Source organism: Chrysochloris asiatica, unplaced genomic scaffold (genome assembly GCF_000296735.1).
Source record: "Chrysochloris asiatica unplaced genomic scaffold, ChrAsi1.0 scaffold00318, whole genome shotgun sequence".
Lineage (NCBI taxonomy): Eukaryota > Metazoa > Chordata > Mammalia > Afrosoricida > Chrysochloridae > Chrysochloris > Chrysochloris asiatica.
This window is the reverse complement of record NW_006408836.1, coordinates 807,310-827,650: the sequence shown is the minus strand read 5'-3', so window position 1 is coordinate 827,650 and position 20,341 is coordinate 807,310.

Below are 20,341 nucleotides of genomic sequence, written 5' to 3'. Positions count from 1 at the left end.
TTACCTGTGCTTTATTGACTATGCAAAGGCTTTCGATTGTGTGGATCATGACAAGCTATGGACAACATTGAGAAGTATGAGTATTCAGAACACTTAATTGTGCTCATGAAGAATCTGTACCTGGACCAAGAAGCAGTTGTTTGAACAGAACATGAGAACACTGAATGGTTTAAAAATTTAAAAGGTGTGCGACAAGGTTGTATTCTTTCACCATACTTACTCAAACTGTATTCTGAGCAAATAATTCGAGAAGCTGGGAATATGAAGAAAAACATGGTATCAGGATTGGAGGAAGACTCATTAACAACCTGCAATATGTAGATGATACAACCTTGCTTGCTGAAAGTGAAGAGGACTTAAAACATTTACTGATGAAGATCAAAGAGCACAGCCTTCAATGTCAAGAAAACAAAAATCCTCACCACTGGACCAATAAACAACATTCTTATCAATGGAGAAAAGATTAGAGTTGTCAAGGACTTCATTCTTCTTGGATTAACTATCAACACTCTCGGAAGCAGCAGTCAAGAAATCACATGATGTATTGCATTAGGCAAATCTGCTGCACAAGAGCTTTTTAAAGTGTTGAAGAGCAATGATGTCAGCTTGAGGACTAAGGTTTACCTGATCCAAGCCATGGTATTTTCAATAACCTCATATGCATGCAAAAGCTGTACAGTGAATAAGGAAGACTGTAGAAGAATTGATGGTTTTGAGTTATTGTGTTGGAGGAAAATATTGAAAGTGACATGAGCTGCTAAAAGAACCAATAGGTCGGATTTGGAGGAAGTGCAGCTAGAGTGCTCCTTGGAGGCCAAAATGGCCAAACTTCATCTCTCATAGTTTGAACATATTGTTAATAGGGACCAGTCACTGGAGACTTATGTTTGGTAAGGTGGAGGGTCACAGAAAAAGAGGAAGAACCCCAACGAGATGGATTGGCCAAGTGGCAGCATCAATGCATTGCAACAGTAGTGAGGTTGGCCCAGGATCGCACAGTGTTTCGTTCTGCTGTGCATAAGGTCACTATGAGTTGGTACTGACTCAATGGCACCTAACAGCAATAACAGGGTTTCCAAGGAGTGGCTTATGAGATGGAAACACCAACATTGTTTTGGTTAAACTGACTTTGCAGTCCATTGCTTATCCTATAGCACCACACCTGAAATGGACTGGTAGTGGACATTTTGAGTTGGACAATCATATGGTTTACTGTGCTGGAAATGACAAATTGAAGAAGAATGGTGTCACATTCATCATCAAAAAGAGCTTTTAAAGATTTATCATGAAGTACAATATTATCTGTGAAAGGATAATACCCATGCACCCACAAGAAATATCAGTTAATGCCATTATTATTTTATGAACCAACCACTAAATCCAAAGATAGTGAAATGGAAGAATTCTGGTGCTGTAGGACAAGTACTAGATTGTTAAACTGCAAGGCTGTCAGTTCAAAACCTATGTAGGGTCACTATAAATCATAATTGATGCAACAGTACTTAACAACAATGACAACAACAACAGAGTCTTCTGTAATCTGACATTAATCAAACATGTAATCAAAATGCTTGATAATTACAGGTGATTGAAATGTAAAAGTTTGAAACAAAGAGGAAAGATTCCTAGTTGAACAATGACTTTGGTGATAGAAATGCTAGAGAACACATAAAAGAATTTTGCACAACCAATGACTTAGGATATTGATGTTTATGTGATCCACTTCATTTCTGATAATTTCCAATTTTCCTAGATTCATACTTCATATATTTCATGTTCCAATTATTAATGGATTTGTACAGTTATTTCTGTTCATTTTAACTTTTGCTCCATCAGCAAATGAAGGTCCTAAAGGTTTTACTTCATTTGCATCATCATGGTCAACTCTAATTTGAGGAAGCAGCTCTTCCCCAGTCATATTTTGAGTGCTTTCCACCTTGAAAGTCTTATCTTTGTACACTGTATCTTTGGGTACAATATTCTGGTGCTATTCATCATGTTTCATTATTCAATATTCTGGTGGTGACTGTGTTCCACTGCTATTCATAAGATTTTCAGAGCCTAAATATTCAGAAGTAATCTGTCTCTCTTTTTTCCTAATCTGTCTTTGTGTGGAAGTTTATTTGAAACCTATTTACTGTGGATTAACCTTCTAATATTTAAAATACCCTTGGTATAGCTTCCAGAATCACAGCAACATGTAAGCCACCACAGTACAACAAGCTGACAGAACATATCCAACCTGAATTTAGAGATCATCTCAGGTACAGACAGATTTGAGGCACTAGTCCCTAATGATCAGAAACCAGAATGGGTGACGACATCAAGAACATCATACAGGAAGAAGACAAAAGGTCTCTAAGAAGACAAGAAAAAAAGAAAATGGATGACAGAGGAGACTCTGAAATTTGCTCTCCAGCTTAGAGATGCTAAAGTAAATGGAAGTAATGAGGAGGTAAGATAACTGAACATGAAATTTCAACAGGCAACTCAAAAAGACAGGGTCAAGTATTAAAATGAAATACACAAAGAACTGGAGCTAGAAAATGAAAAGAGAAGAACATGCTTATTTCCCAAGTCGAAAGAAAATATTCTAGCTTCAATTTGCAATATTGAAGGATTTTATGGGCAAAACATTGAATACTATAAAAGAATCAAAATAAAATTGAAGGATTACATACAGTCACTGTACCAAATAGAAATTGTTGATGAACAACCATTACAAGTGGTAGCATATGATCAAGAGCCAATGGTACTGAAAGAAGTCCAAAGTGCATTGAAGACATTGGCAAAGAACAAGGTTTTGGGAATTCATGTAATACACATTGAAATCTTTCAACATACTGATATAGTACTGGGGGCACTCCCTCAGCTCTTCCAAAAATTTGGAAGACAGCTACCAGGTCAACTGATTGGAAGTGATCCAATAAAAAATACATGATCCCAAAGAGTGTGGATATATCTGGGCAATATCACATGAAAGTAAATTTTGGTAAGGGCAATTCAAAAATGGCTGCAACAGTACATTAACAGGGAACTGCAAGTGGTGCAAGGGAGATTCAGATGAGGATGTGAAATGAGGGCTATCACTGCTGATGTCAGTCAGATGGATCTTGGGTGAAACCAGAGAATACCAAAAATATATTTGGTGAGGGTGATTGTATGCAGTGGAGTCTATTCTGACTCATAGCTGCCCTATCTGTATAGGGTTTCTTGGGCTGTAAATCTTTACAAGAATAGAAAGCATCTTCTTTCTCCCATGGAACAACTGGTAGATTCCAGCTACTTACCTTGTGGCTAGCAGCCCAGCTTGTAATTCACAATGCTATCAGGGCTTTATTTACTTTTGTTTTATTGACAATGTGGATCATAAAAACTATGGATAACATTGGGAAGAATGTGTATTTCAAATACTTAATTGTGTTAACGAGAAACTTGTACATAAACCAAGAGTCAGTCATTTGAACAGAACCAAGAGACACCAAATGGTTTAAAATCAGGAAAGGTGTGCACCAGAAATGCATTCTATCACCATCCTTATTCAGTCATTATGCTGTGCAAATAATCTGAAAAGCTTCATTATATGAAGAAGAACATGGCATTAGGATAGGATGAAGACTCATTAACCACCTGCTATATGCAAATGATACAACCTTGCTTGCTGAAAGTGAAGAGGACTTAAAATACTTAATGAAGAAGATCAAAGGCCACAGACTTCCATAAGGGTTGCAGTTCAATGTAAAGAAAACAAAACTCCTCATTATTGTACCAATAAATAACATCATGATAAATAGAGAAAAGTTTGAAATCATCAAAGAGTTCATTTTTCTTGGATCTACTATCAACACTCATGAAGTCAAAGCCCATATTGCATTAAACATATCTGCTGCAGAAGACCTCTTTAAAGTGTTCAAGAGCAAAGATGTCAGTTTGAAGACTAAGGTTCGACTGACCTAAGCCTATTTTCAATAGGCTCATGTTCATGTGAAAGTTGGACAATGAATAAGGTAGACCATAGAAGAATGGATGCATATGAATCATGGTGTTGGGGAAGAACATTAAAAGTACCATGGACTGCTCAAAGAACAAATTTGTGTTGGAAGAAGTACAGCCCAAATGCTCCTTAGATGCTAGAATGGCAAGACTTTATCTCTCATTCTTTTGACAATCAGAATACTCCTTAAAAGTGAAGATGCTGAGATTTTGTCTCTCCTACTATGGACATATTATATTGTCAGAAAGGCATATTGTATCTGTATGAGGACATCATGCTTGGAAAAGTAGAGGGTCAGTGAAAAATACAAGATGAATTGACACAGTGGCAGCAACAATGGACTCAAACAGAATAACAATTGTGAGGATAGCACAGGACCAGGCAATGTTTCCTTAGGATGTACATAGTGTTGCTATGAATAGTAACCAACAACAGCATTGGTGGCACCTGACAACAGCATTGTTGGTCCCAACTGACCTCTCTGGGGTCCATCAGATTTACCATTCTGACTTTTGCACATTATCATATATGAGGCAGGAGGAAGAGAATCAGGAATGTGCACAAAAGCTTTGATCCTCTCAGAGTGACCCATAATTGCATTCTCAGTTCTCAACTACTAATTGAAGTCCATCAAATGTCTAGTAAATTTTGTTGATGTGGATTTAGAGTTAACAACCTCATTTTACTACATTTTACCTACAATCATCTTATATCATTGTTATTTTCACATGTATAAATTTCTTGTATTATTTTACTTTTCAGAGTGTCTTGGGGATATTTAATATGAAGGAAGCTTCTGAAAAATTACTTCTTAAAATCCAAGATCCATTCCTAATAGGTAAGACACTTCTCCTTTTTCAATGACGGTAGAGAAGTTTGCAATTTTTCTCTCTGTTAGATAGTGGGAAACAAAACCTTTATGGGTAAAACATTGAGGTCAGGTGAAGATAAACAAATTGCTTGCTGGGATTGACATTTGTGGTGTTCTTCCTATTCCTCACACTGGATCAATGAAATAAATGATTTGTGGGTAAACACAGTTGATGATTTTAGACAATGGAAAAACACATTAAAAGAGGTAAAAGAAAATGTGAGCTATGTTTCATTTTAGCAAGAATCTTAAATGATTAATTCCTTCATTGTGTTGGGCACTTTGAAAAACATAGTGCTTCTCAAGTGTGACCCTCTTGTGTGTACATCTTTCCAGGAAATGAAATCCTAAGAACTGAGGTACCTGGAAGCATGTCTGAAAAGGCAATTTATCACTTCAGATATAGTTTATTTGTTATCAGAGAGCAAAGAGTTTTAACGCTTAAACAAAGGAATAATATTATATATTAAAATCGAAGAAGTTTATCTTTTACATCCCAAGTTTCCCATTTAATGATTATAGTAACATTTTCTTAAATTTGTATTTGTGTTTTATAAAATACTCTTACATTAATTATCTTGTTTTATTTTTCTACTGTATTTTCTATTTTGTAATTTCACTTCCACCAACAGCCAGGATTATACATCAGAAAGATTCATAACGGATAAATTTATTCTCCAATTTCTTTTTTGCAACAGAACAACTTGCGTTCTTATTTAGCTAAAAAAAAAGATACAAAAAATCCAATAAAAGAGAGTGAAAGTAAAAGATGAAGAATTCCTTATATTTGCTTCATTAACAAAACATTTTCAGGAAAGGAGCTGTTATTTGATGCCAGGCATTTTTACTTTTGTTAATTTAAGCTATCTTGATAGCCTTCTTAAGAAAATTTGCTTAATTGTGGAAGAAGGAATTTGTTTCTACTAAGAGAATTTATGGCAGAAACCAATAAGAAGAACAGCTATTTCTGGGACTAACTAGCAGTTTCATATTATTCTTTTCTCTTGATAGTAACCCAGAGAAAAGATAATTAATAGCTGAAGGCATCACTGCATTTGCATTTTTAAGTGAAGGATACTCATAGGCTCATAATATGATTACTAAATAATTATGGCTGAAACCAGCCCTCAATGGACAATTAATATTGAGTGGATGCACACTTTTCATTAGACAGATGAGTCAATTTAAAACCATATATATGTTTTCCATTGATTTGTTTCCTTTTAACAGTATAAATATAATATTTGTAAGAATAATAGTCATTCTTGGTGAAAGGCTATGATTATAGTAACTGTTTAGTCTCATCTCACGGGGTGGAGCTATAGATGGTTTTTATAGCCAGTTATATATTTCAGTGTAGACATACTATTTCTGCTCATAAACATATTACGATATCAAGCTGTTTTCTTCCTGGTACTCTTGAGGTATAGTAAAGAAGCCAGTGGTCATTTTTTCAAAATTAGTCATTTAGAGTTTTTGAAACCACTAACTCCAGGTAGTTTCACACAAAGCTGGAAGTGCTTTCATCGTAACATCTCCAGTTATAGTTAGTGATGACATTTATGCATTCATTCAAAAATACATGAGTATGTGTTATGCACCAAGCATTGTTCTGAGCATACAGCAATAAACCAAGTGAGAAAAATAAAAAATCTTCCCTTTATGAAGCCTATTTCTACCAATGATTTAGGCTACTGTGATAGTTGTGGTAATTATGTGCAGTGCAGTTGGTTCCGATTCATAGGGACCCTGTATAGGCTTTCTGAGGTTGCAAATTTTGACGGGAGCAGAGAACGTCATCTTTTTTCTGAAAGAGTGGCAGGTAGATTTGAATTGCTGATCTTGCAGTTAGTGGCCCAACTTGTAAACCACTTCCCTACCAGAGGTCCTTGAACTAGATCATACAAAAGTTAAATAGCTTTTATATGCTGACCAAATGATAAGGAGAAAAACAAAGATGGGAAATGTTGGGGAAATGTAGTTTATATACTGTGACTATAGAAGACCTCACTGAGAAGGTGACTTTTGAGCAAAGACCAGCCATAAATGAGAAATAAGCTAGTGGATTTGTTGTTGTTATTGTTAATTGCTGTCAAGTCAGTTCGAACTCATAGTGATCCTATGTACAACAGAATGAAACACTGCCTGGTCCTGTGCCATCCTCACAATAGCTGTTATGCTTGAGCCCATTGCAGCTACCACTGCACCAATCCATCTCGTAAAGTCTTCCTCTTTTTAACAGACCATTCACTTTGCCAAGCACAGTGTCCTTCCCCAGGGACTGGTCCCTTCTGATAATATGTCCAAAGTATGAGGGACGATGTCTGACCATCCTAGCTTCTAAGGAGCATCTGACTGTACTTGTTCCAACACAGATTTGTTTGTTCTTTTGGAAGTTTATGGTACCTTCAATATTTACCTCCAATAGCATAACTCAAGTACATCAATTCTTCTTTTTACAGTCAATCTTTTTCATTGTCCAACTTTCACATGCAAATGAGGTTGTTGAAAATACTATGGCCTGGATCAGGATGCACCTTAGTTCTCAAACTGATATTTTTGTTCTTGAAAACTTTAAAGAGGACTTGTACAGCAGATTAGCATAATGCAATGTGTCAGTTGATTTCTTGACAGCTGTTTCCATTAGTGTTGATATCTGATCTGAGGAAACTAAAGTCTTCGACAACTTCAATCTTTTCTCCATTCATTTTGACATTATTTATTGGTCCAGTGGTGAAGATTTTTGTTTTTTTTTACATTGATGTGCAACCCATACCTAAGACTGTGGTCTTTGTTCTTTATCAGTAAGTATTTCAAGTCCTCTTCACTTTCGGTAAGCAAGGTTTTATCATCTGCATTTTGCAGGTGGTTAATGAGTCTTCCTCCAATTCTGATGCCATGTTCTTCTTCATATAATCCAGTTTTCTGAATTACTTGCTCGGCATACTGATTGAATAAGTATGGTGAAAGAATACCACCCTGTCACATACCTTTCCTGATTTGAAACCATTCATTGTTCCCTTGTTCTGCTCAAATGGCTGCCTCTTGGGCTATATCCAGGTTTCTCATGAACACAATTACGTGTTCTGGAATATTCATTCTCCACAGTATTTTCCATTGCTTGTCATGTTCATTTCATCAGAACTTTTGGGTATTCTCTGATTTCAGTCAAGATTCATCTGATGTCAGCAATGATGCCCCTCATTGCATGTCCTCATCTAAATCCAGCCTGACCCTCTAGCAGTACCTTGTCAATGTACTGTTGCAGCCAGTTTTGAATTATCACGAAGATAGGAACCATAGTTTTTTAATAATCATTATTTACCTAATATTTTATTTGTTTCCATGTCCAATAAAGACATTCAAGATATCTATCTAATGAATTGATTCAGAAATTTAAATATAATGCAATCCCTTTGTACTCCTCTTATCTCCCTCTGAATTTTTATCTTGACAACCCAGTCTAGGATGTTTTGCTTCTTGAGGAAATTAGATGATGCTTAAAATGATGTAAGTCTGGTATAATTAAGGGATTGGTAAGTCACAATACCATCAAACTATGGACTTTGGCAATGATTTCCTGAGTGATCATATCAAAGGAGTTGATTCAGACACTCTCCCAAGATTACACTACTACCATGTGGCTTAGGAAACAGAAACAAAACCCAACAGCAACAAAAAAATAAGCTAGAAATGATATTTGACTTAGAATATTGATGTTGTATTTTTTAATGCCTAAATCTCTTCCTATCCATTACTCTTACACCAGATATCCCATTTTGCCCATTTCCCTTCTCTTTGCTTAGCACAACTATGGTACAAACAAATTAGCCTACGTCTAGATGGCATTTAACAACAACAAGTGTCAAATTGAGCTCAACTTGAATTTCTGCTGCACCAACTGTCCTTCAAAATCATATGTTGAAATTCTAACCCTTGGCATTTGTGACTGAGAACTTATTTGGAAATACTATCTTTGTAGATGTAATTCCATCACTTGTTTATCAGTTTATCATGCTGTGGTAGATAGCATGTTACTGTGATGCTGGAACTTACATCACTGGTATTTTGCATACCAGCAGGATCATCCATGATGGATAGGTCTCAGTGGAGTTTCCAGACTAGGAAGGAGAGGTGAACTACTTCTGAATGTTTAGTCACTGAAAACCTACTAAAAAAACAGGGGAACAGTGCCAGATATAGTACTGGTGGTGGTAGTGGTTGTGTGCTGTGAAAGCAGTTCTGACTCATAGTGACCCTGTATGGGTTTTCTGAGATTGTAAATCTTTACAGAAGCAGAAAGCCTCATCTTTCTTCTGTGGAACAGCTGGTAGTTTTGAACTGCTGATCTTGGTTAGTAACCTGACTCATAAGCACTATACTTCCAGAGCTTCTCAGATATTGTTCTAGAAGATGAAAATATTATTAATAGTAGAAGAATACTGTTAGATATAATGCACAAAGATGAGATCCTCAGATAGAATGCACATGATGATTAATGGAGAAAAGATTGAAATTTGCATTGACCCAGAATCAGTGCTAATGAAAGCAGTAGTTAAGAACTCAAAGGACATAGTACATTAGGTAAATCTGCTGTAAAAGTCCTCTTTAAAGTGTTACTGAGCAAAAATATCAGTTTGTGGGTTAAGGTGAGCCTGGTCCACGTCATGTACTTTCAATTGCCTCATATGCATGTAAAAGTCAGACAATGAGTATGGAAGATCATAGAAGAGTTGATGCAATTCTGGTCTTGGGGAAGACTATTGAAAGTACCATGGACTGCCAGAAGAACAAACAAATAAGTCTTGGAAGAAGTATAGCTGGAGTGATCCTTGGAAGCAAGGATGGGGAGACTTGGTCTTTCATATTTTTGGCGTTTTTCAGGAGGGACCAGTCCTGGAGAAGGGCATCATCTTTGGTAAAGTAGAGTGTCAGTGAAAAAGAGGAAGACCCTCAATGAAATGGATTGGCACACTGGTGGTAACAAAGATCTCAAATGTTAACGGCATTTATGAGGATGCTGCTAAACTCAGAAGTGTTTTATTCTGTTGTACATAGGGTTGCTATGAGTCAGAACTGACTGAGTGGCACTTAACAACAACAACCATAAGTACTTAAGGTCACATTTTGGCTCTTGTGATATTGTTTTAGTTTCTTCAGCTTCAGAATGAAGTTACACATGAGCAACTGATGGTCTGCTCCACTGTCAAACTTAGACCTTATTTTGGGTGATGATATTGAGCTTCTCCATCATCTCTTCCAACAGATGTAATCAATTTGATTCCTGTGTATTCTACCTGGTGAGGTAACCTTTTATGTGGTTGTAAAAAGGCATTTGCCATAAAGAAGTCATTGGTCTGTCAAAATTTTATCATGCAATTTCCAGCATAATTTCTATCACTAAGTCCAGTTGTCTAACTACCGACCCTTCCTCTTTTCTTTTAACTTTTGCATTCTAATCACCAGTAATTGTGAATGCATCTAGATTGCAGGTTTGATCAATTTCAGACTGATGAAGTTGGTAGAATTCTTTTATTTCATCATCACTAGCTTTAGAGGTTGAGTCAATTTGAATAGTTGTATTGACTTGTTATTGTTGTTACGTGCTATAAAGTCATTTCTGACTCTTAGTGACTCTATCTAGGGTTTTATAGGAGTGATTGGTGTGTTTGAATTTCTGACCTGGTAGTTAGCAATCCAGTATTTATCCTACAGTGATACATCATGACTTCATTGTAGGTCTATGAATATTATCCTATCACAGACAGCATTATACTTTAAGATAGATCTTGAAATCTTCTTTTTGACAATGAATGCAACCCATTTCTCTTCAATTTGTCATTCCCAACATAGTAAACTTTATGATTGTCTGATTCAAATGGCCAAACAAGTCCTTTTCAGCTCATTAATGCCGTACGTATTGATCTTTATCTGTTTCATTTCATTTTGATAACTTTTGATTTTCCTATATTCATACATTCATATATTCCATGTTCCAATTAATAATGGATGTTTGCAGCTGTTTCTAATTTTTTTTTTTAGTTGTGCCCTATCAGCAAATGAAGGTCTTGAAAGCTTAATTCCATACATGCCATTCAGGTCAACTATACTTTGAAGAGGCAGCCCTTTTCCAGTCATATTTTGAGTACCTTTCAATTTAAGGGGCTCATCTTCCTACACAATACCTAATAATGCTGCTACTTATAAGTTTTTTTTTTTTTTCCTAATCCAGGCTTTATTAACAGAAACCTAGCAGTCTGGAGGATGGAGAGAATAATTTCTCAAGACCATTTGATTATGAAGAGCAGCACATTATATAGTATAAGTTACATTTGGAGCCATCTTAACATCAAGATAGCATTCTTTGGGAAAAAGGAAACAATAAATCAAGAAACTTCCTCAAACATTTTACCTCTGGGGTCTCAGCTGCTTAATTCCTGAGATAACTATATGGTTGTGTTTATTTTCCTTGTCCTGTTCTCCTTCTAGGACCATAAGGTAATCTTAGCTAATTTATAAACTTCCTCATTTTCAGGATCCTCATTTGAGACTTAGGAGCTCTGATAGCATAGTGGTTACAAATCAGGTTGCGAACCGCAAGGTCAGCAGTTCGAAACTACCAGCTGTTCAACCAGAAAAAGATGAGGCTTTCTGCTCCTGTAAAGATTTACAGTCTCTGAAACCCTGTACAGGGTCACTGAGTTGGTTCTGACTCCATGGCACATAACCACTATTTGAGACTCAATGACTAAAACAATTCCTTTTTGTTTAGGTCAGTAGATCCATGCTATCATTCCCTACTTTTATTTTTAGATTTCATTTCTATGAAAGTTGCTTCAAATGAAAATAGTTACTTTGATCCAGACATTGTTTCTCAGATCAAAAGAACTAAGCTTAGGTCTTGAAAAACAAGTTTTATAAACGGTGATACAACAAGATAAGCACTGAATACAGCAATATATGGAAATTCCTATGGTGATACAAACCTGACCCTCACTGTTAACATGGGTAGTTTAATTTAGAATAGGTTATTAAGACAACTAACATTGTTCATTATCTGCTCTAAAGAAGCCCTTTCCTTAGGTCAGTGTTTATCTGGGAGGTGGCATTAAGGGTCTTTACCATTGTACAGGCAAGTCTGTTGATTTTCACATTTAAAGTCAAGACCTTAGCAAGCATTATAAAAAGGGGTAGGGTCACATGCTCAGCTGGACTGAACAGACATAGATCAATTTGGAAGTCAAGTGGAGGAAGCACTAGTGAGGAGGTCTATCAATCAGGTCCTGTCTCTGAGGTAGGAAGGTGATGAGTCTTCCAAATATACAGTGCCTCTCCTCCCACCACTCCGCCCTAGTAAAGCTAGCAGGATGTAGGAGAAGGCCTTAGTTCCACAAAGTTCAACTACCCTGCTGGAGCTGTGTTACAAAACACCAATAACGCAGGAGGTAACGATTGTTCAACATACAATCCCTTTCCAAACAAAAATCAGATGTATTCATTGCATGCTTGCCCAGGTATATCTAAGCATTTTCACCCTGGAAATATGGGATTAGAACTGAGTGTCCAACCTATAATAGGAGAAAGGAGTTTAACGCAATTTTTAATTGCAGCTTGAGGTTGGAAGAATTCAAGGCCCATTATTGTCCAGGTGTTTCTTGACTTGTGTGTGGTGAGTCCAGGTGTTGAGGCCCATGAATTTGAGAGCAATCAGAGTAGTCAGCAAGCTGGAAGGGGTCAGGTTACCAGTAGGGGAGGAAGCAGACCTGAGAAGAGCAATTTTAAGAAAAATAGAAAGTGCATGGTGAAGATGTTGTGTATACCAGTGCATCTTCAAATCTTGGTTGAGGGAAGCTTCCTGGAAAGCTTTACCACACACAATTTTATGAGGGCTCAGTTTAAGCCTGCTTCTTGGGGCTATCTGAATTCAGAAGAGGGCTAAAGCAACACCTGGTCCCAACATAGATAAATTTCCTGACAGTTTTGCCATTTGTTTCTTTAGAGTATGGTTCATTTTCTCCATTTTCCCGAGTGGGAACCTCCATGCTGAATGCAATCACCACCATTTCATCTGTATGAGTTTGGTGCTCTATTGTCACTTTGGATACTTTTTGGAAATTCAAACTTGGAGATAATCTCTATCAAGAGGATTTTCACTACTTTTTTTCTTAGTTTGGGTGGGGGAAAACCTCCACCTAACCAGAAAAAGTGTCTACAGAAACACAACCACAAATATTTAATTCCCCAGCTTGGGGCATCTGCATGAAATTGCCCTGCCAATTTTCGAGGGGTTGTTTACCTTGATATTAGTGCAGGACTACCTGTCTTGGTATTGTTCTTGAGGCAGGTAAAAACAGTTAGAGCTAACATCCTGCATGATTTTTTTTTTTTTTTAAATTCCTTGCCTGAAGCCAGTGACTAATGAATCAAGCTAGGGCTCTTTTTCCATAGTGGGTCATTTCATGGACTCATTTCAGAAGAGCAGGGGCTAGTTTTCACAGGATCAGGACCATTCTATTGCTATTAATTTTCTAGCTTTTAACCTCTCGGAACCAGAACAATTCCACTGTCATTCATTTTTCCATCCTTTGACTTCTTTCTCAAATCTTTCTGCCTCGGTCCAACTCAAATCCACTGGGAACATATTCACAGTTTTCTTAACAACATTTCTAATGTCCTCATCAGTGCAATCAGTTCAACTTTTTGAGCCAAGGTCCCTGGCAGAAGGGCTACTGCCTCCACTGGGTCTTGTAAGATTACAACCACACACCCTGTTCTCTGAGTCCCTTTCTCCATGTAAATACTTCTATCCATGATATTTCTATTCAACGGCTAGTCCACCAGATATAATTGTTGGTTAAACAGGCCAGGTTGGCTGGAAAATACTTGGTCAATGATTTCTATACAATTATGGTTCAGGCCTCCACTTGCCACATCAGGGAGGAGGCTGGCAAGTTTAGGCGCCCTATAATTTTCAGGGTAATATTTGGATTGTCCAGTAAAATAACCTGGCTGGTATCACTTTGTCTGTCCTGTTGTGAGCCATAGGCTTCCCTTCTGTTGCAGCAGGGAGACGACCCAATGCAGATGGTGATGAACTGGCCAGAGTGAATTCCTTGGCCTCTTTCCTAAGAGGGAGGATATTGGTTTCTGTGGGATGGTCAGCTTCCAGGCTTCAATCAGACCTCTACGGGGGATGTTTCTTGGGTATCCCTGGAGTTCCACTAGGCCAGATGAGTGGCTTACCTGATTGTTGATCTTCTCAGGCCAATGTGACTAGTTTCTGGAGTTTGAATCAGTGATTGCCAGGCATATACATGAGGAAATTCCATCTGCAGACTTTTGGTTTCCGGAAGAGAGGTTATTTGAACATACATATTTGGAAGCAGGTCCTGGCACAGTAAGGAGCCCAGGCATTCAGGCATATGTAAGAAACAGTGTGTAATTTTCTTTTCCCCAATGAAGCAGTCTATGGGTTTCTGGAAGAACTGGTCCTCAGGCCTCCTTGAGGTCTCAATCACCATCACTGAATAGAATGATGGCAAATTCAGAGGCATACTGACCTCTGAATAAGTGGCTCCAGGGCCCACTAAAAATTTGCAATCTGTCCTCCATTGTTATGTTTAGTCAAGGTTCCTGGGGGATGGGGAGAGGAAATAGGGATGGCAGAGGTTGATGCCAAATCATGCTGAACCCCCACACCCCCGGCACTGTCAATCTTCTGCAGACAATGATGCTTGTTCAACCATCTGTTGAGTTGGAAGGTGGCTTTTTCTGTCAGACTCTCCCCTGAGATTTGGACAGTCCTTTTTCCAGTGTCTAGGTTTTTGCAATAAGTACATTGGTCCTTGTTTAAGGCCCTATTTCCTTTTAGGGGTCCTCCTTAGGGTCCCACAGACTTAATGCTAGTGGTCTTTAGGAAGACAGTAATGGCCTGAGACTTTTTGTGCTCTCAGTTGTTAAATACCTCGAAGGTGATATGGATCATATGGATGGACTCAAGCCAGTTGCCCTGTCGAATTTCTGCAGCTTCTTTCAAATATGAGGGGTGTTTTGGGAGATAAAAGTCACATTAACCATTAGGATATTTGCTGAGTTCTCAAGATCAAGGTCTGTGTACTTACAGTAAGCCTGGTAGATTCATTCTAAGACTTCAAAGGGGTCCTCAGTTGGCTTCTGCTGAACTGCCTGTACCATGTTCAAGCTTTTTTATTTAGAAACTCCCTTCTTCAGGCCTCTGAGAATGCACCTTTTATAGTGCTCCAGGCATGGCAGACCCCATCATTTAGATTCCAATTCGGCTTGGTTAGAGGAATTGCCTTGATGAGAGCCAGGGCCCAATTAGGGTTTTTCTCCATTGATGCATACTGCTTCGTCCTGTGCCTTATCTCAAACTGGCCTTCTTTCATCATTGGTCAGGAGCAGGGTCAACACAGCCTGAATATCTGCCCAATTAGGATGATGGCTAGCAAAAATAGTGGTTATTAAACTTGTCATTTTGGTGGGGTCATCCTGGTGTCAATGCGATGGACCGCAAAGTCCATCCAAACTGCAAGGTCAGCAGTTCAAGCCCATCAGCCGCTCCTCAGAAACCCCACACAGGGTCTCCAAGAGTTGGCACTGACTTGACAGCACTGAGCAACAACATCTCAATAGGAAAGATTGAATTTTTCCTATTTAACAATCCATGGTAAGGAAAGGATTATGTGCCCAGTAATATCCTGCAGCTTGCCCTTCAATATTCTATCCTGTGGGCATCTGCAAAGGGCATGTTGCCATGTCTCTGTTCTAGGTATCCCTTGATCAAAATGGGTCCCTTGAAGGGTATGTTATAGAGAAATCACTTTCAAACTGCTTTCCTCAGTGGTGGAATAAGGCAGGGCAGGTTCACTAGGTCAGGTTGTATTTTTCCCTACTAGCAGCTACTGGTGCACCGGGAGTCATAATAAGATAATTCTACAATCAAATCTCCACCACTCCTCTGTCAGTTTGTCATACTGTGGTGGTTTGTGAGTTGCTATGATTCTGAAAACTATGCCACCGGTATTTTTAATACCAGCAGGGTGATCCATGGTGGACAGGTTTCAGATGAGCTTCCAGATGAAGACAGAGTAGGAAGAAGGAGAGACAAACTACTTCTGAATATTTAGTCAGTGAAAACCTTATGAATAGCAGAGAAACACTATCAGATATAGTTCTGGAAAATGAGTCCCTCAGGTTGGAAGGAACTCAAAATGTGACCGGGGAAGAGCTGCCTCCTCAAAATAGAATTGACTGTGATGACTTGAATGGAGTAAAGCCCACAGGAGAAAAGCCTGCTGGACCTTCATTTGCTGATGGTGCACAACTCAAAATGAAAAGAAACAGCTGTAAACATCCACTGAAAATAAGAACATGGAATGTACGAAGTATGAACCTGGGAAAATTGGAAGTAGTCAAAAATTAAATGGAATGCATAAACATCGATATCTTAGGCTTTAGTGAGCTGAAATGGACTGGTATTGGCTACTTTGAATCTGATGACCACATGGTTTGCAATGCTGGAAATGACAAATTGAAGAGAAAGCTATTGAATTCATTGTTAAAAAGAACATATCCAGCTTAGTCATGAGGTACAATACTGTCTGTGATAAGATAATATCCATGCACCTACAGGGAAGCCCAGTTAATACAACTATTATTCAAATTTATGTGACAACCACTAAAGTCAGTGAGGATGAAATAGAAGAATTCTACCAACTTCTTCAATCTGAAATTGATCAAACATGCAATCAAGATGTATTGATCATCACTGGTGATTGAAATGCAAAGGACGGGAGCAAAGAGAAAGGATCAGTAGTTGAAAAATATGGCCTTGGTGATAGAAATGATGCTGGAGAATGCATGACAGAATTTTGGAAAATCAATGATTTGTTCATTTCAAATACCTTCTTTAGACAGCATAAGAAATGACTATACACATGGACCTCAACAGATGGAATACATAGAAATCAAATTGACTACATCTGTGGAAAGAGATGATGGAAAAGCTCCATATCATCAGTGAAAACAAGGCCAGGGGCAGACTGTGGAACAGACCATCAATTACTCATATGAAAATTCAAACTGAAGCTGAAGAAAATGAAAACAAGTCCACGAGAGCCAAAGTATGACCTTGAATATATCTCATATGAAGAACAGATATGATACATTAAACACTGCAGACTGAAGACCAGAAGAGTTGTGGGATGACATCAAGAACATCATACAGGAAGAAAGTAAAAAGTCATTAAGAAGACAAGAAAGAAGGAAAAGGTCAAAATGGATATCAGAAGAGACGCTTAAACTTGCTCTCCAGCATAGAGATGCTAAAGCAAATGGAAGAAATGAGAAGTTTCTAGAGCTGAACAGAAAATTTCAAAGATCAGCTCAAGAAGATAAAGTCAAATATTACAACACAATGTGCAAAGATCTGGACTCAGAAAACCAAAAAGGAAGAACATGCTTAGCATTTCTCAAGCTTGGGGAACTGAAGAAAAAATTCAAGACTCGACTTTCGTTACTGAAAGATTCTCTTGGCAAATTATTGAATGATGCAGAAAGCATCAAGATAAGATGGAAGGAATACACAGAGTCATTGTACCAAAAGGAAATGGTTAATGTTCAATCGTTTCAAGAGGTAGCATATGAACCAGAGCCAATGATACTGAAGGAGGAACTCCAAGGTGCATTGAAGGAATTGGCAAAGAACAACGCACCAGGAATTGATGGGATAAAAATGGAAATCTTTCAAGAAAGTGAGGCGATACAGGAGGCACTCATTCATCTCTGCCAAGAAATTTGGAAGACGACTATCTGGCTGAGTGATTGGAAGACATTCGTATTTGTGCCCATTCCAAAGAGAGGTGACCCAATGGAATGTGAGAATCATCATACAATCTCTTTGATATCCCATGTGAGTAAAGTTTTACTAAAGGTAATACAGAAGTGGCTGCAAGCATACATTAACAGAGAACTTCCAGAGGTTTAAGCCAGATTCAGAAGAGGCCACGGAACGAGGGATATCATTGCTGATCTCCAATGAATCTTGGCTGAAAGCAGAGAATATCAGAAAGATGTTTACCTGTGCTTTATTGACTATGCAAAGCCTTCCGACGGTGTGGAACATGACAAGCTATGGACAGCATTGCGAAGTATGAGTATTCCAGAACACTTAATTGTGCTCATGAGGAATCTATACCTGGACCAAGAGGCAGTTGTTAGAACATAACATGGGAACACTAAATGTTTTAAAATTAAATAGGGTGTGCGACAAGGTTGCATTCTTTCACCATATTTATTCAATCTGTATGCTAAGGAAATAATCTGAGAAGCTGTGTTCTATGAAGAAAAATGTGGCATCAGGATTGGAGGAAGACTCATTAATAACCTGTGATATACAGATGATACAATCTTGCTTGCTGAAAGTGAAGAGGACTTAAAACATTTACTGATGAGATCAAAGAGCACAGCCTTCAGTATGGATTGCATCTCAATGTAAAGAAAACAAAACAAAAAAAATCCTCACCACTGGACCAATAAACAGCATCCTTACCACTGGACCAATGGACAAAAGATTGAAGCTGTCAAGGACTTCATTCTTCTTGGATCAACTATCAACACTCACAGAAGCAGCAGTCAAGAAATCAGACGACATATTGCATTAGGCAAATCTGCTGCACAAGACCTTTTTAAAGTGTTGAAGAGCAAAGATGTCAGCTTGAGGACTAAGGTGCGCCTGACCCAAGCAATGGTATTTTCAATAACCTCATATGCATGCGAAAACTGGACAGTGAATAAGGAAGACTGTAGAAGAATTGCTGTTTTTGATTTATGGTTTTAGAGGAGAATATTGAAAGTGCCATGGCCTGCCAAAAGAAAAACAGATCTGTGTTGGAAAAAGTGCAGCCAGAGTGCTCCTTGGAGGCCAAGATGGCCAAACTTCATCTCTCATACTTTGGACATATTGTCAGGAGTGACCAGTCGCTGGAGAAGGACCCCCAGTGAAATGGATTGGCCAAGTGGCAGCATCGATGGACTCAAGCATGGCAACAGTAGTGAGGTTGGCCCAGGATCGGGCAGTGTTTTGTTCTGCTGTGCATGTGGTTACTATAAGTTGGTACCTACTCGATGGCACCTAACAACAACAATCAAAAACTACATTTCACAGAAAAGCAGCCATTCATTTCTTTATATATTCACATATAGCCCTGGTTTGAACTCTATGTTTTCACTTTTTTTCACCTAACACTTGTCTGTATTCATTATTCCTTTACATGGCTTTCATATTGGCGGCATAAATGCATTATATATACTTGGCATACCTACATACTCTTGGAATTCTAAGTTGTTTTCAGTTTCTTAAACATAAATACAGGACAAAAACAAAGTAATTTTACAAACAGTGGTTGAATAATTCAAGCTGTAAGATGGTATAATAATTTAATGATCCATTGAAATATTATTTCTCAGCCCCCATAATCTAAATTGGACATTGGCCAAGCTGTATTACAGTAGAAGACCATTTCCTTTTATATCATAGGAAGGTACCCATATAGAAACCAGTCAGACAGAATTATGTCTTACAGGGCTTTTCTTTGGGATTGAGGCCTGTGCTCCCATTTTTCAAATACAGAAGTTAACCTTAACAGAAATAGAAAGGAGACTTTTAGGAAATTTCTTCCCACGTACCGTGCCCCTAAATGCACACCCAGAATAAAGCAAGGAGATCTCAGAAATGAAGGTGACGGTGGGTGCAGGAGACACAGAGCTGAAGATGCCCAAGAAAACGTTTCTTGGCAGTGCTGCCAGAAATGTTTAGTTACTGTGCTCCTGGGCTCATCTAGCCAGGCAGCAAGCAGGCCTCCCAAGCAAGCAATATCACCTACAAAGGAGACTACATCCCTATGTTAGTAATACTACTTACTAGGCAAGTCTACGATTACGCTCACCAGAAATGTTGCCAAACTGATTACGCTCACCAGAAATGTTACCAAACTGATTATGCTCACCAGAAATGTTACCAAACTGATTATGCTCACCAGAAATGTTGCCAAACTGAAAGGATGGTTTGCCTCCTGTCACAGTAGTCAATCACAGAGACAGGGAAAGAGCCAATCCAAGCTTTATTAACAAAAAGCCAGCAGTCTGGAGGATGGAGAGAATAACTTCTCAAGACCATCCTCTACTCAAAAGGTTTTTAGGGGCTAGCCATTTAGATGTGGTCTTCCTTTCCTGCTTCCTACTCTGTCTTAGTCCAGAAGCTCCACTAAACCTGCCCACCTTGGGTAACCCTGTTAGTATTTTAAATACCTGTGGCATAGTTTCCAGTTCACAGCAACACACAAAGCACTGCAATATGGCAAAATGACAAATGAATGGTGGTTTATAAGCCACGTATTTTGTAGTAATTTGTTATGACAAGACTAGTAAACAAACACACCAACTAAGCCTTAGTTTAA